We start from the raw sequence: 7147 nt of genomic DNA on the forward strand, positions 1-7147 counted from the left end.
ATGAGAACTGGAACAGAAGTCTAAGATAACTTTTAAAAGTCCCACTGTGATGGAGGGGAACACGCATCCATGTGGGCTCTAGAGAGAAAAAGAACCCCCCAGAATCCAGCTGTTCATCTGTGCCAGCCTCACTGGGTGATCAATTAAGCTGCAAGAGCTGGTTGTTCTCATTTGGTAATCGGAGGAATTGAAGGAAGACTTGGGAAAGCGTGTTATGCAGCACCAACCAAGGGCTGTTGGAGTAATCAAACTGAAGGTCCAGTTTAACAGCAGGCAGTAGAGTGCAGTGATTAAGGACATGTGCTCTGGATTTGGAGGTCCTGGGTTCAAATTTGTCTTTCCTAGTTATGTTACCTTGGGATAACAAGTTTCATAAGCTCCAGAAGGTTCTATCTGCTCACGTGTAAAATAAAGATGATGATAATAGAACTTACCTCCTAGAACTGTTGTTATGGGGGGTAAGTCCCCGGGAAACAGGGTCTGTTCTGGAAAGGAGAGTTATGTTTACCTTCAGTGTGTCCACTCACTCTCTTTAAACTTTGCATACCTGTTGGTGCTGGCATCGCTAATCTGACATGAAAGGCTCTAACAAGACCAAGACTGCAGTGGATGTATGTATAAAACATTAAGCAAACAGTAAAGTATAAATGAGATAAACATAAAAAGGTAAGCTATTGTGGGAGAGGGTATCGCTCAGTGCTAGAGCACATGCTTAGCATGCACGAAGTTCTGGGTTCAATCCCCAGTACCTCTGTTAAAAAAAATTTAAAACAAACATAATTACTTCCCCCCCACAAAACAAAACAAAGCAAAACAAAAGGTAAGCTATTATGATATTAATTTACACATATACTCATCCATCCATACATGTAGTTCTCTGAATTTCCAAAAATTATGAGCACAAGTTAACCAAATAAAACATTTTATCACAATATCAAAATATGAGGAATATGGGATTTCTTTTTAGGGAAATGAAAATGTCCTGGAGTTAGATAGTGGTTAGGGGAGAACAACTTGGTGAATATACTAAAACTCGCTGAATTGTTTACCTTTTAAAGGGTGGATCTTATGAATGTGAATTATATCTCAATAAAAACTCATATCAAAAAATAAGTGAACATTTTAAGAGTTCTAGCAGGCAATCATTTAATTATTTAAGAGGGAAAATAATAAAATAAGATTTTAAATGTTATCTGGAATGATGGGGGTTGAGCAACATTCATACGTGAAGTGGTAAAACTATGCCAGTGCTAGTGGGCAGGTGACAAGGAAGCGTTTCATTCTATTGTCTACAGCTGGCGATCCTTGCACTGTTTCCTTCCGGCTGGGTTCCTGAACACACTTGACAATCCATGCACCACTGTGGGGGTTAAGATGAGTGTGTAACTGACTAAGAGTTTTACAGGAAAACTGCGCACGAACGTACCTCATAAAACAGATCTGGTTATGCCCTAACAATTTTAAAGCCAAATTGGAATAGCAAAATAAGTCCCTAAGAACTTAAAAGACTTTTGTGAAAACCAGGAGGCCCTAGAAAACCATTTCGACAACATAGCCCAGGAAAGCTGAGAACTTTGAAGTAACGAGTTTCCTCACATCCCTCAAGACGTTCTCATGGTGCAATGTGCGAGCGCCTCTGCAGCCACGTGACTTGTGCGCAGCACTCTCCCTGATTTAGCACCGTTGGTCCGCCAGCATGAGTATCTCCAGAAATAGTACTAGGTTACACAGAAAAGGAAACGGGATGTTTACGAAACACTTCCATCCGTCAGGCGCTATCCTAAGCATTTTATACACACCACTCACAATCCTCACCAGGGCCTCTATAGTCAGTACTGTTATGGTCTCGCCCACTGAGCAGACACAGGCACAGAAGTACTTAGTGAAGAGTGGGCATTTGGACAAGGCAATGCTGCTCTCCCAATCTGTAGTCCTAATTGTTAGGCGAACGGCTTCTGCAGGTTTATTTGGCATATCCAGAGTGCTCTGCGAGGGATGTTGCATGTATATGACCAGGAGAGCCTCTTTGTGGAGGAAACATTTGGGAAGGGCCTTCAAAGCAGACAGGAAAGTCTTCATAGGTGGAGTTGCTGGGCCCTAGACCGAGAGTGGAGCCATAGGAAAGAGCATTTGAGGCAAGAGAGCCGCCAAAAGAAGAAACGCGCAGACTTGTCCAAAGTCCTTCCTTTTTGCTGCAGCTGGGGTGGGTTGAAGGAAGAAAAAGGGAGCGAGAGATGGCAGACAAGAGAGATCAAGGCCATTATATGGAAGTCTTGAATTTGAAGCTTGAGTCTGGGCTCAGTACAACAAGTAATGATGTCAGTGAAGGCAAACTGATATCATAAGTATGAATATTTTTCTTGATCAGCCCATGCTTAAATATTGTAGAAATCATTGCCTAAGCAGGTTCTAAAGTAATTCAGTCTTTGTAGACAATATTATGTGTAAATGGACAATTTCCTTGAACCCTCTAAGTTAAATCTCCTATTTCCTTTTAGAACATTGTTTGAAAGTTATTATTTATTAAATAAATTTTAATATAAAATAAATTTTAATAGACTTTATTTTTTGGAGCAGTTTTTGGTTCACACCAAAACTGAGCAAAAGGTACGGAGATTTTCCTCTGCAAATACACATCCTACCCCACGTTAGCATCCCCCATCCAAATGATACATTTGTTATAATCATTGACACATCATTTTTGCTCAAAGTCCATGGTTTACATTAGAGTCCACTTTTGGTGTTACATATTCTATGGGTTTTAACAAATGTATAATGACATGTATCCTCCATTATAGTATTGTAGATATTAGTTTCACTGCCCTAAGAATTCTCTCTGCTTCCTCTGTCCATCCCTAACTCTCCCATGAGCCCTGACAACCACTGATTCTTTTACTATCTCCATAGTTCTGCCTTTTAGAATGTTAAGTAGTTGGAATCACACAATGTGTTGCCTTTTCAGATTGACTTCTTTCACTTGGTAAGTTGCATTTAAGTTTCCTCCATGTCTTTTCCTGGCTTGATAGCTCAGTGCTTTTTAGAGCTCAAATATTCCATTGCCTGAATGTACCACAGTTTATTTACCCATTCACCTACTGAAGGACATATTGATTGCTTCCAAGTTTTGGCCATTATGAAAAAGATGGCTGTAAACATACATGTCCTGATTTTGTTCAGACATATGTTTAGGAACCAAGAATTTAATAGTCAAGGAAGGCTCAAGCAATTAACCAAGAAAACATTTTAAGTAAATATCTTTTGGTTTTGTTATTTATAATCAACTCATTTCATTATGTCATTAGGGAACTTCAAATTAAAACAACAATGAGGTGGAAGGTAAATAGCTCAGTGGTAGAGTGCATGCTTAGCAGGCATGAGGTCCTGGGTTCAATCCCCAGCATCACCATTAAAAATAAATAAATAAATAAAAACCTAATTACTTCCCCCAACCAAAAGAAAAGAAAGAAAGAAAGAAAAAGAAAACAACAATGAGATATCACTATCTACCTATATAAAATGGCCAAAATCTGAAACACTGACAACACCAAATACCAGCAAGGATGTGAAGCAACAGGAACTCTCCCTGCTGATGGGAGTGCAAAAGGGTATAGTCACTTTGGAAGACAGTTCAGGAGTTTCTCATAAAACTAAACATTCAGCAACTGTGCTCCTTGGAATTTACCGAAAAGAGTTAAAAGTTTATTATTTAAATCAGTCTCTCTTGCCCTTACTTTGGCCTGTTTGAAATTTCTATTCTGCACTCTGTGTGCCCCACAGGGTATGACATGGCACAGCGAGAGAAGCAGGTGTGGATTTGGTGTGCTCCGATCTCAAATCTTCACATTTTGTGGACAGAATTCATTCGTTCACTCATTTATTTAGCACTTACTGGATTACCTTCAGTGTGCCATGACCTGTACTAGACAAAGAATGTAGATTAATAAAATACCTCCTGGAAGAGCTAAGTCTATTAGGAAACGAGACAAACACCAAAATATGAATTCCAAAACAAGTGCCAATCACAGAGGCATGGCAGAGGGAGCTCAAGCAGGGAGTTAGGCCAGGAAGGCTTCATGGAGGTGGGGAGCTCTATGCTGGCCTAGATAAATGGAAATGAATAGAGAAAATATTATTGACAAAGAAGACTGAAAGCAAAGGCCCAGTGGAGGACCTGCACATGAGCCAATTCTGGGGATTCCAAATGATACACTATATTGATAACTTAGAATTGGGAGGAATGCCCAAGGGGAAATGTTGCTTCAGCCTTTCCCTGATTCTCTCTCCGCACTCATTTCCTCTCAAGTGCTCCATCTTAAACAAGAACGGAAAGGGAAAAAAAAGACAACAAAAAATTAGCTACATCTTTGCTGACCTGGTATCTCGGCTGGCTTTCATTTCTCCCAGGAGCATGTCTGCTGCCCTGAGCGCTTCGCAGCCTCTTTGGGTGTCTGTAATAGACGCTAAATGGAAATAATGGCAATACCAGTTTCTGCTGGGACCAAGGGGATGCTGATACTTCACTTGCCTAAACCATTTAGATGATGTGAAGATAAGTGGTAGTAATGTTTCATCATGTGTTAATTTCCACCTTTCATCTGAGAACTCCACAGCATCTTACAAACATTATTCCTTGCAACATCTCTATGAAGTATGGAGATGAGTAATATTATTGCCCCCGCTTGAGAGCTTTAGGAACTGAGTCACAAAGGGGTCACAAAGAACTCTTCAAGGTCATGTGTGTTCAGCATGGAGTGGAATCTGAAAGGGCGAGGTGTTTCTGCCTTGTCATCATTGACAGTGCGCTGCCTCAAGTTTCCCCTTCTGTCCTTGTTACTCAAATCTGATTATTTGTGAAGTGCTTGAGATCTTTACGTCCAGAACTGTACCTAAGTTCAAAGGTGTCATTATTAATTATCCTAATCTGCACTAAGGCATGAACTGTGGAGTACACTGGAGCAAGCAAAGATATAATGTCCCAAAGAGGAATTAACTGTCTCAAGGTGGTGATGTGAAGTTTAACTGGATTAATTAACATTTGTAAAACATTTAGCAACCCTTAGATGAAAAGGTCTAATACAGCGATACAGGGCCTCCCCATTAATTGCAGAAGGAAAGAGCAGGTTAATGCCGGCTCTACTTGTCGGAAGCATTGCTCTCAACTGTCCCTGCTTGGCACTGGATCCTGACCTTCTTTGAGGTGACTTGGGGTGGCACATTAGTCCATGTTCAGAAGAGCCCCCCTTGCTTTCTGTTATTTTCAAAAATAAAACATAACAAGCTCCTTTCTGGAGGTAAGGTAGCTTCCCTTCTGTGAAGCGTATCTGAGTTGGCAATTCTTACGACAATCCCAGGTCATTAATGACAGTCTATAAAAACAAAAGCCAAAAGAGAAGAGTCCCCAGGTAGAAACTTCATGCCAGTGTGCTTAATTTTGAGAACTTTTAACCTGACATTTTGAATATCAAAACAATGCAGATTAAGGTGTAACTATTAAGAATCACAGATTGTTACAACTAGACTGGGTCTTAGAAATGACTAAATTACCCTCATTGTTTCTCAGGTGAAGAAAAAGTTTCAGAAACACTGTATTATGATTTCCAAGGTCACCATCTATAAGAGGTGGGACTCGAATAAATGATTCAAGACTTACGACATGTACTTCACACAGCACCACCTTGTTGCCCACTTTTTGTTAAGGAATCAGAATAGGGTTCTTTAAAACAGTTTCTCTAGCATACTTAAAAGAGGATTTCATTTGGAAAGTTCTATTTAAATAGGACGTTTGCAGAACCTACTCATTGTGTAAAGCCATGGCCATATCACAGAATTGCAGAGTGTATCCAATTATTGAGGCAGGGTAGAAAGGATGTGGACACACCCAGTGCAGTAAATATCTGTACTTGGGGAACTGATGAAATCGCAGATGCTGACAAAGAAGGTTCGATCCAGCAGGCAATTGAAGCTTTCGGCAATCTTTGCTTACAGCTCGGGAGGGCAGTTGGCCAAGGGAAGGGAGGTCATAAGACAGAAGTGGAAACATTTCCAATGAACAGCTAAGTCCAGCCATGAGGAACACGGTGCAGGTGACACTTGGAAATCCAAACAGGAAGATGGCTCCGGGAGTCTATCCTCCAATGGCTAAGCCCAGCCAGAGGCTTTGGGCCTAGGGCAGTATTCCAGGTCCAGGCAGGAGCCTGGCAAGAGAAAGTCCAGTCCTTACTCCTAGGAAGGATCTGGGGCGCAAGTGCAGGCTGCCAGCCAAAAACTGGGAACAGTAGTACCCACGGGGGACCTGACACTTGGGAATAAGGCAGAAGGCGAATTAGCAGAATCAGGGCAATGTCCCCGCCCAGACTGGTGGGGAGTGTGAGCACTGGAGAGTGAGGCCTGGCTGGGTTCAGTACCCCCTCTGTGGGGCTGGGATGACCCCACAATGGCTGAGACTCCTGGTGAGAATCAAGAACAGGTCCCAGCTGGAGATGGAGAGAGAGAGGCAAAGCTGGGACTGGCTGCTGGGCTTCCTGTTTACCATCCTTCCAAATGTCCTCTTGAGGATGACTTGATGCTAGTTATTGCTGTCATCACTCATCAGCAAGTAAGACACTGCTCAGAGGAGGAGACTCTTGAGTGGCTTGATCAATGATATTTGGGAGGGAGAAGAGGCTGAAATGAACGACTAAGTTAGGAGCTTTTATTTGTTCGTGTTTAGCATGTCTCCCAATGCCCTAAGCAAATGGGTAATAGGAAATGTTATTTCCTGATTTAAAAATGAAAGAGTGGACCTGATGCACTCCCAGTACTCAGACCCTCCTCCCGTTAACCTGGTGTCACTGGAGGCTTGCTGAGATCTTTAGCTCTCCCAAACCCTCTGAAAATCCTACGGAAGCACCTCAAATTAACAATCTAAGGAAAAACTGAGTCTGCCGTGCATATGCAACTTTAAAATAAGTTCCTCAGCCTCCAGCCTGACCTCTGTTCTTATAGAGGCGTTTGGGGGCTGTCACCATCTTGCCACTGCCCTCCTGTACAAGTCCCTGAGAAAGACCGCATTCTTTCCATGTCTGCCACAGAAATGTCCCAGTACCTCTCCCCACACTGGGGACTGAGCCACCTTCTCCCCTTTCCTCTCAGTCCTCCTCTGGCACCA

Source organism: Vicugna pacos, chromosome 1 (assembly GCF_048564905.1).
Source record: "Vicugna pacos chromosome 1, VicPac4, whole genome shotgun sequence".
Taxonomy (NCBI): Eukaryota; Metazoa; Chordata; class Mammalia; order Artiodactyla; family Camelidae; genus Vicugna; species Vicugna pacos.